At 38.5% G+C, this 10,668-nt stretch overlaps 1 pseudogene; it reads left to right on the top strand.

Annotated features, from left to right (window-relative positions):
• Positions 1 to 3,622: 3,622 nt before the first annotated feature.
• On the top strand, positions 3,623 to 4,002 carry LOC118642696 (annotated as a pseudogene).
• The last annotated feature ends 6,666 nt before the right edge of the window (positions 4,003 to 10,668 follow it).

The raw sequence follows: 10,668 nt of genomic DNA, 5'->3' as shown, positions 1-10,668 counted from the left end.
TTTACAAACTCACTCAAGACAATGGGTTTATTTAGTCCCACCTGTAGAGACATTTGGTTAGAATTCTTCCACCTTAACCAGCCAACCTAATACCACTATAGGTTCACAAGCACAATATATGCAAAGAGAATAGGGGAAGTAAAAGTTCATTTTTGTTGCTATGTAGATTTTCCTCAAGTCTTGTCAAAGATTCGCTAGTCCTGATGAATAGGACTGCATGATGTGGAGGCCAAGTGACTCCTTTGGTGCCTCTGGCCCAAAGCCTACACTAAAATCAAGTCCAGCAGTCTTCTCTGCCCCTTTCTACAGCCCTCCCCCAGGAGGGTGTGCCATTCCAGCAGCATGAGAAGAGCAAACCAAGGAGGTTCATCCAAAGAAAGTCAATCCAAAAGGACATAACAAGAGCACACTAGCCAGTAAGGACTTTCATCACAAGCATCAGAATATACTCTGACTGACTTAGCCACAATAGGAGGGGAATGAAGTGCTCCCAGTGTCCTTAGGAAAGACAAGGCTTAGAACAGCTCTGGAGGTCTGGGGAACAGCAACTCAGAGCGGGTCATTTTAGGTCTCCAGCATTAACAATGACTCAAACCCAACAATATTTTACCCTGGAATGATTCTTTTCTGGATTATTTTATAAGTCCATTTAATAACATTTCCTAATGAGAGGGTCCACAGCCCTGACTGGTTTGGCTCAGTCGGCCTGCGGACCAATGAGTCACGGGTTCAATTCCAGTCAAGGGCAAGTACTTCTGTGGCAGTTCATCCTAGGCCCTGGTCAGGGTCATGCAGGAGGCAGTCAGTCGATATGTCTCTCCTGTACCGATGTTTCTCTTTCTCTCTCCCTCTTCCCCTCCCTCCCACTCTATCTGAAGATAAATAGAAAAATATCCTTGGGTGAGGAGTAAAAAAAAAAGAAAGAAAGAGTCCACAGTCCGTGAAATCATGTGTGTCTTAGTGATGCAGGAAGAACATCAGCCTAAATTCAAATTCCCAGCAGGGATTCCATTGGTCTTGCTTGAGCCACTGCCCACCACTGGACAGACAGCAGGTGCATCTCGAGTTACTGTCTTATCCACACCATACAGAGTGGAGGAAGAGTCCTCTCCTATGATAAAGCAGGGTCTTGCTGCAAAAAGAGGAGGAAATAGATGCTGGACAGAAAAAGAGGTGAGACCTATGCTGGCATGCTAGGCAGAAGGCCGAGTCTTTACTACTTTGCTCAGCCCCTCACCAAAGACCTACAGCACCTTATCTCAATAAATGACCTTACTTATGGTTTTGACTATACTTGGAAAAGGTACAAAATGGGGCCTTAGGGTTAATAATACAGAGTGGGGTTTACAATTGTGAGTACATGAAACATAGATTTTATTTTTGTATTGTTATTTATTAATTATTATGTTATTTTCCATAGGAACAACTGTAAACCTACTTTGCCTCACCCTATATATTACACAGTTTTGTTTCCTGTAAACCTCAGTGAGGTCAGTCAAAAGGTCTATGCCTGACTTTTCAAATCTTGACACTGATTCTATGTATCTGCTACAACCAATGAAACAGGTAGAACCCCTCTTTGTTTGTTTGTTTTTATTGTCATGGGAGCCTACAAGATTAGTCAAAACTGAAAATTAAGTATGTTTACCCCAAAGTCATGCAGTGCCCAGCCTGAGACATGACTTCGTCCCATTTCCCAAGCCTGCCTGAAAGGGTTAAATGATATGAGCCGAGTTGACAGTAACTCAGACAATATAACTTCAGGAATATAAATGCTCTAATCTCATGATATTTGCCCAAATCCCTGAAATTTTAATAATAAAAACTTCATATTATCAATTTAATTCTTTTCTAAGGTAAATTCCTCCTCTATTGACCCAAAGAAAATGAAAATCCTAAAATATATATGAAAGCATATCTCCTTCCCCCTCCCAGCTCTTTGTACTTCTTATTCTGCTCAATTTCATCACAAGCAGCATTAAACCTTGGTACCTAGCAAGAATCTGGGCTCTAACTTGACACCTTCTGGCACAACTGGTACGTTCCTTAAGCTCCCCCAGAGTTGTAATTTTTCTAACCCCAAATCTTCCATGACCCATGTCCTCGAGTTGAGGATAGTCAACAGAAAACAAAGGTTTAATCACACCCTTGGCTTCACTCTGACAAAATTTAACAAACACAAGAAAATCCTTAGAACTAGCCTATGTGTAAAGGTGGAAGAAACTTACAATTTAAGAAACAACTAACATATGCAAAATCATTTCTCAAACAAAATCACATATTAGAACATGATACCACATTGCAATTCAGAGCCATAAGCCATATCTAAGTAAACATAGTGTTATCCAAGAAGGTGGTAGAGCAAAAGAAACAAAGAAAAAGCAAATGTGCTATGGTTTCAGCTTCATCCATGTGCAGCCTAAAGTCTGGCATATACCAACTGTAAATTCAGTTGGGAGTAATTTCTTATGAACAAGTTTATTGTGACATTATGTGTCCCTTATCTAGAAAGAAAAAATCCACAACCCATTGAGACTCCTCATTCTTTCAAAGAGTAGCTTCCCTCGCTTCCTACATTGATTCGAAATCCATATTGTGGGACTTCCAAACTCCAGGTGTTTCCTAAAGACTTCCTCTTTCCTTGAGGGTCCATTCCATGTGACAAATGATTTAACTTTCAATCCTCCACGCTCTTAAAACTCTAATTTTAAATTAAGTTCTCCAACATCTGTTTCACACAGAGGCCTCTCCTTTCCTGGGACCATATTAGTCTCTATGGCACACAATTTTATTCTTTTCTAGATTTTCCTTCATAACACTTGTCACAATTTGCCATTCAAGTTGTGATTATATGAATATGACTGTCTGCCCCTCTGAAGTCGAAGCTCCTTGAGGGCAGGAATGTTGAGCCTCCTCTGGTTTGCTCAGCACAGTAGGGTCAGAGCAGAGCTTAGAGCCCAGCAAGAAGCAGGCACTGTGAACATTGGCTGAAAAATGAGCTCGTCCATATCCATCCCCTTCTCCTAGGGTTTTGAAAGAGTAGCGTGAAAGGGGAACCAGAGCTTCCCCTAGAAACGAGATGAGAAAAACTTGAAGATAAAGATAGGAAAGCAAATAAAGACCATAGATCGTTTAACCTGTGTGGTTCTTAGGCCCAATAATGCCAGGCTTTATTACAAATTATGTATGTTCAATTTCTTCAAGTGGAAAAATATATAGGATAAACTGAAGTGCAAACTCAGTCTCAAAGTAACTATGGCGCATTGGCTCCTCGCCTCCCAGATAGCTTCGTAAACTCTGAGCCTGTCGGTGCCGTCAAGAGTGCAATAGAAAGACGTGAACCACTAAATGGAACTGACTCAAGAAAAATCAATTTGAGGTTTTCTGCCGATACCTTTTAAAAAACATAGCCAGCTTTGAATAGAAACAGTATTCAAAGGGTGCTGGCTTGACAAAATCTAAACATGCATATTTGTTCAAACTTGGAGGCTAGACTAAATAATGTATTTTATGCCTTACTATTTCAACATTTTAGCCAAAATTTACAACACACTAAGCCAGAAATATAATAAATGTGCTTCTACTTTGATACAAAACGTCTAGGCTGGTCTTTTTACTCTTCCGGGGAGGGGGACTTCAGGCCCTCACAATGGGGCAACGTTTGACATACCGTCGGAGGCCGTCCTTCAACACAGCCTCTAACAAAACGAGGCCATCCCGACCCCCTGGTAACAGAGTCGTTTACCTTTATACCGAGAAGGTGGGGAAGGCACCGAAGTCTGCATGTGGTGTGTGCCCAGGCCGACTTCGTGGAGTTCGTGCCGTGAGACCTAAAGTCCTAATGATGTTTCTAAGAGGAAAGCACATGGCAGCAGGGCCTGTGCTGGATCCCTGTGCGCCAAATGCGTCTGAGACAGGATCAAGCGTGCTTTCCTCACTGAGGAGCAGAAAATCGTTGTGGAAGTATTGAAGGCACAAGCCCAGAGTCAGAAAGCTAAATAAAAAAAAAAAAATGAAGCTTTTTTTTTTTTTTTTTGCCCTGGCCGGTTTGGCTCAGTGGTTAGAACATCGGCCTGCGGTCCAGGGAGGCTCTGGCTTGGTTCCCACTAAGGGCACGTACCTCAGTTGCAGTTTGTCCCCGGCCCTAGTTGGTCGTGAGGGTGGCGGCCACTTGATGTGTCCCTTTCACATGGATGCTTCTCTCTCTCTCTTCCTCTCTCTCCCTCCCACTCTATCTGAACAAAAAATGAAAAAATGTCCTCAGGTGAGAATAAAAAAAAAAAAAAGAAGAAGAAGCTTTTTTGTGTAATAAAAGCAATTAAAAAGCTAAAAAAAAAAAAAAAAACCGTCTAGGCTGCTGTCAGGAGGGATAGGATGTCTCCAAAACGGAGGGACTCTACGCAGCCCAGACTTCCCACTTCCCTGAGCAGCTAACTTTTGTGTGTTTTACGAATTAGGTTTCTCCAGAAAGTTTCTTTGAAGAAAGAGTACCAAAAAATTTTTTTGAAAGTGCTTGAAAATAATTGGGCTAAACCAACACACCACATTTTTATCCAGCTATATATACTTTGGAGAGAAAAGTGGCCATTTAAAGTTGGTAAGGAGTGTTTCGATTATTAGGATTCAATTTTTTGTCATTATTTTCAACTACCAGCTCCTGCATTTCACAGCTATCTCAGACCAGCTGGGGAAGAGAGAGTGTGAGGAGTTTAGAAAAGTCGTCTTATAAGCACAATGCCCCTCATCTCTAAACAATTCAGTGCCTGCTAGATTCTCTGAAGTATTCCCATGGCCTGTGTTGAACTGGCAGTATTTCTACTTCTGCTCTTTCATGATATTTTTGAGACACACTTCAGCTCAAACATTCGCTTTAAACTCCTCTGAACATGTCACTTTAAAAAGGAATGTTATTTGTCAGAGTATTTGCACTTTGGGGTTAAGAGTTTGAAGGGTTTTATAAACCTAACTTCTGAAAAGAACACTAGGGGGAAAAGTGACAATTCCATAAACTTTTCCAGATAACACCATATATTAATACTTGGTTGAGAGCAGCTACTGTTCACACATTTGTGAATATACTATGGATAAATATTTGGAATCTTAAATGATACTTGTGCTGAGCCCCATAACATTTAATGTAATTGTTGTTGGGTTATTTCCTCCTTTGCTTGTGGTCATCCCTGGGCAGTTTTCACTCTGGTTAAATTGCTGCATCATGGAAATCCCTGTAATTCTTCTGACAGGAAGTAGACAGCCCACATGTGGTTAAGGCTGAAGAGTAGGGAACCACAGTCCTTGAATTCAAGCACCAGCTCTTTTATTCACTTAGTGTATGACCTTGGGCAAGTTAAATTCTCTGTACCTGAGTCCCCATCTGTAAAATGAAAGTAAGAGGAACCCCTACCTATAGTGTTATTATAAGTTAGGGTAGCTGACCCAGTAACTGCTATAGAAATATTAATCACTGTTATTATTTACAGATGTCAGCAATGGAGCTAGAAATTACCTCTGGCCTCCAGGTGTCTCTCAATGCAACCAGAAATTACCTAGTTCTTCAATTATTTGGAGACCGAGGGCACTGTATTTTGTAAGAGAACTTTTCTAGATTTTTCTCTTCAGTGGTGATTCACATCAAGAGTAAGAGCTGGGGGGGGGGGGGAATCATGACAAATAGTTTTATCCAAATTATCAACATCAAGACATGGAAATAGGAACCTCTTTAATCATATTCATACATGATCTAGCCAGCTTGCGTTGTGTTTCCAATCAAAATTATACAAGGGAAGGCTAAGTCTAGTCCTGCTTTTCAAGAGAATCATTTACAAGTCTGTCAATCCTAAACAAATGTTCCGATAGTTTTTAAGTGTGTTTTTATTCCCTATAGCATGTCTTAACAGGTCTCAACAGATTGTCCTCAACAAGCCCACTAATACTGTTCAGTATTTATATTAAATGTCCCCCTCAAGATCCTAAAGGAGCTTCTCTCATGCTAGGTCTTCAAGATTTTTTAACATGCGTTTCTTTCTCTTATCTAGGTTTTTTGTGATTTTATTGATATTAATTAGATCCCTGCCCAGTTTTTGGTCTTCCAAGTATAGGTCGAATATCTGCAGTACATTTTCATATAGGAGCCTCCCCTCTCACCCCAGTTCCCCAACCTCACCCTCCCCATGCTTCCTTTCATACATGCGCTCTCTCTCTCTCTCTCCCTCTCTCTCTCTCCCTCCTTCTCTCAATAGCTGCTTTATTTTCTGGTTTTTCTCTAACCATAATACTTTTTGTTATTGTTAACTGACAAAAATTGCCCACCACGTGTCCGGTACAAATGTATCATAATTTGTAGAAGACATAAAGATAACATCTTGTTTTTATTATCTCCCTTGAAGATGCCCAATATTTTATTTGACCTTTATGCCTCAGCAAAAAATTTTATGAATATCCTCAGAGAACATTTTATAGTAATTCCCGCCCTTTCTCACCAGAGTCCTGCATTCTAAAACTATCAGTGGCTTTATAAAACTCAGAGGTTTACAAAATTGAGGCAAAGGCTAAGTGTTGGCAAGAGTGCCAATTTGCAACTGAAACACTGCTGGGTTAACCTACCTGAATCCCAACAGATAAAATAAAGAGAAAAAATTTTAGTAATGTAGAAAAACACATAGTGTAGCCTTGGTTTTCTTTGGGGGGCTTGTTCATTTCTATTTTGGAATTTCAGGATTTTGTTAGATATAATATCAAATACAAATTGACGATCTGAGTTGAGAATGGCATTAAAAGGTGTGGCATTTTCAGCACTCCTGATGAGCATAGGACAGCTCCATCCTGAATGCCCTATTCCACATGTTCGAGCAGACAGGCTGTGGCAGAGTCCTGGGTCCTATGCCTTTACTCCTTGATAAGTGAGTGAAGGGGGAAAGGCAAATACTTTACCCTTGAAAAGTCAAGAATTGCTTTCCCAAACAGTTTTGTTCTTTCCACCTTAAAAAAGTCTGAAAGAAGCTACTGATAAGGTGATTCCCAATGTGCTGTTAAAGCTGTAGGCAAAAGGATATAAAGGGAAGGTTTTCTGGACTTGCCTACAGAAGGAGGATGTATGTACAAAGACAGCTGTTTAACCTAGATGTATCAACACCCTGCAGTTGAATTCATCTTTAGTACACAGGCCATTTACCATCCTGACTAGAAAAAAACTGCCTGTTCAGAGGGAAGAAAAGCAAAGTCTGGCTTTTTTTTTTTTTTTACTTGTTATTCTCACTCAAAGGGGAAAACATGATTTTTTAAATGTATTGATTATTCTGAGCCATGAGATTTAAAACAATGAAAAAAGAAACTTTAAAAATATAAGATGAAAGGCCTGTCTATGGTTTCTGGAGGAAAATAATAATAAGCTATAGAATACATCTGATATCCCAGGAAAAATAGTAATTGCTCTGTAACTATAAAGCACATATTCATTGTTCTCTTTTGGAATCTTCTATTCCCCAAGATCCCTGTATTTATTAGACAGTGGTTCTCTACCAGGTCATTGTGATCCCTGGGGACATTTGGCAAACATCTGGGACTGTTGGCAATCTCTGGGGGCTGGGGGTGCTACTAGCATCTAGTGGATAGAGAACAGGGATACTAAACATCTTCCAGTGTATAAAATAATCCAGCCCAAAATGTCGGTTATGCCAAAGTTGAGAAACTACAATCAGAAATGAAAAAGAGAGACTGACACAATACTATAAGACCATAGTGATCAAAAAAGTATGCTACTGGCATAAAAACAGACATACAGATCAAATGGGACAGATAGAGAGCTCATAAATAAACTCACATCTTTATGGTTAATTAATGTTTGACAAAGGAGGCAAGAACATACAATGGGCTAAAGACAGTCTATTCATTCAATAAATGGTGTTGGGAAAATTGGTCAGATCTGTGCAAAAAAAAAAAAAATGAAACTAGATCACCTTTTTATACTATACACAAAAATAAACTCAAAATGGATTAAAGACTTAAAAGTTAGACTTGAAACCATAAAAATCCTAGAAGAAAATATAGGCAGTAAAATCTCGGACATTTTTCATGGCAATATTTTTTCTGATATGTCTCCTTGGGCAAGGGAGACAAAAGAAAAAATAAACAAATAAGACTACATCAAATTAAAATGTTTTTGCACAGCAAAGGAAACCATCAACAAAATGAAAAGACGACCCACTGAATGGGAGAACATATTTACCAATGATACATCTAATAAGGGATTAATATCCAAAAGTTATAAAGAACTTAAATCTCAACACCAAAAGCACAAACAATCCAATTAAAAATGGGCAAAGGACTTAAATAGACACTTCTCCAAAGAGGACATACAGTTATCCAATACACATATAAAAAGATGCTCAATGTTACTAATCATCAGGGAGATGCAAATTAAAACCACAATATCACCTCACATCTGTCAGAATGGCTATCATCAATACATAACAAACAATAAGTGTTGGCAAGGATGCAGAAAAAAGGGAGCCCTCGTGCACTGTTGTTGGGAATGCAGATTGATGTAGCCACTATGGAAAACAGTATGGACTTACCTCAAATATTAAAATTGGAACTGCCTTATGACCCAGCAATTCTGCTTCTGGGAATATATATGAAGAAACTCGAAACACTGATTCAAAAGAATATATGCAGTCTTATGTTCACTGCAGTGGTATTTACAATAGCTAAGATTTGGAAGCAGTCCAAGTACCCATCAGTAGATAAGTGGATAAAAAAGCTGTGGTATATTTACACAATTAAATACTAATCAGCCATAAAAAAGAAGGAAATCTTACTTTTTGCGACAGCATGGATGGACCTGGAGAGTATTATGCTAAGTGAAATAAACCAGTGAGAGAAAGACAAGTCCAACATGATTTTATTTATATGTGGAATCTAATGAACAGAATAAACTAATGAACAAAATAGAAACAGACTTATAGATAGAGAACAGACTGACAGCTGTCAGAGGGAAGGAAAGTTGGGGCGATTGGGTGAAAAAATGTGAATGGATTAAAAAAAAAAAAAAAAAAACTCATAGACACAAACAACAGTATGGTGATTACCAGAGGAAAAGAGGGGTAGCAGGGAGGTAAAAGAGAATAAAGGGAGAATAATTGCTGATGAAAGGAAACTTGACTTTGGGTGATGAACACACAACACAATATACAGATTATGTATTATAGAACTGTACACCTGAAACCCATATAATTGTATTAGCCAATGTCACCCTAATAAATTGAATTTTTTAAAAAAGTAAATGGATGAGGAAAAATAAATAAATTGGCAACTATCTCCTCTGACATGACGTGAAACCCCTCCAAAATGTTAAAACTTGAAATCCTCTCAGGTAGCTCTTCCACACCTGCACTAGGTCAATCACCCATTCCCATTGCTCTTCCTTCTCAATGCCTCCCTATCTTATTTCTCATATTCCCACCATTCTTCTACTTAAATATTTAAATCAGCCTTTACCTATACCTAACATGTGTCACCAAAGGAAAAGCACATATGAATAAATGTTTCTTTAGTTCTCAAATAAATGAGTGGGTGGAAGAGGGAAATGACTAATTCAGTGACAACAGGGATTGTTCAGACAAGCTGGGGTGGTGTCCTCAAAAACTAGTTCTGTTGAAGCAATTGCTGCAATCATTTCAACGTAGGCAGAGATAATCTATCGACTCACCATCCATGGGCTGTGAAGCTTTCTCTGGGCATGTGCCTGCCCATCAGAGATTGCGGGAGAGCATAGGGAAGGAGGTGATCTGTTTCAGGAAAAGCAGAACTACAAAGGACATGTGATTAATCGGCTTTCACGGGTAGGTCTTATCAGCACCATACATAATACTCACCTATCTCAAGAGAAAAAGCTATCCCTGGAGCCTTGGATAGGCCTGTTGGTGGCCATTGCCTTTTCTTTTTAAGCTCATTCTCACTAAATAATCTTTTCTGAGTCTTACACTATAAGACATGTTTTTTGCCCCAAAACATGTTTTCCATGAAATCTTTACACTAGATAGTCTCCTTCTTAAATAAATTCCTTATCTTCAGTTCAAATTTGGTTTTGTCTTTAGATAAATCCAAAATTATCACCAAAGAGAAATTATAATAAATCTGACTGCATAATTCTTTAAATGTCCAATTATATTCAGTGCTTAAATTCATTTCTGTGTAGCTACATTTTTAAAAACAGACACACAATTTGTACTTGGGTGAAATACTCAAAGTATGTTGCATGTTTTCAAGTGTTTGTTTCTCTATTAATAAGAAACGCATTTCTCAAGTGTAATGTATTTTCAACGCTTTAATCAAAAACACCCAGGAGGATTTCTTTTTTTTTTTCCTTAAACAAATCAGATAAATGTTATTACTACAAGTTGGCAAGGAGACATCTATTTTAAAATTGTAGAGTATTTTAATTTGAAGATAATATATTCAGATATGCTTTTGGTGACTGATTCTTATTGGCATCTTTTTATTTCTCTTAATATAACTGACCTCTCTTTATTCTATGTTCCAGAATCTTGCCATCTTTCTTAATACAGCAACAACAAATCATTTCTCCAATCTGCAAGACCCAAAGTTTTGTAAAGTACTATACATTTTTTCCAGTTAAAGTAGAAATTTTTATTTCTTGAAAGAAAATGA

The sequence above is a fragment of the Molossus molossus genome, unplaced genomic scaffold (assembly GCF_014108415.1).
Source record: "Molossus molossus isolate mMolMol1 unplaced genomic scaffold, mMolMol1.p scaffold_m16_p_3, whole genome shotgun sequence".
NCBI lineage: Eukaryota > Metazoa > Chordata > Mammalia > Chiroptera > Molossidae > Molossus > Molossus molossus.
This window is presented reverse-complemented; position numbering and strand designations above follow the sequence as displayed.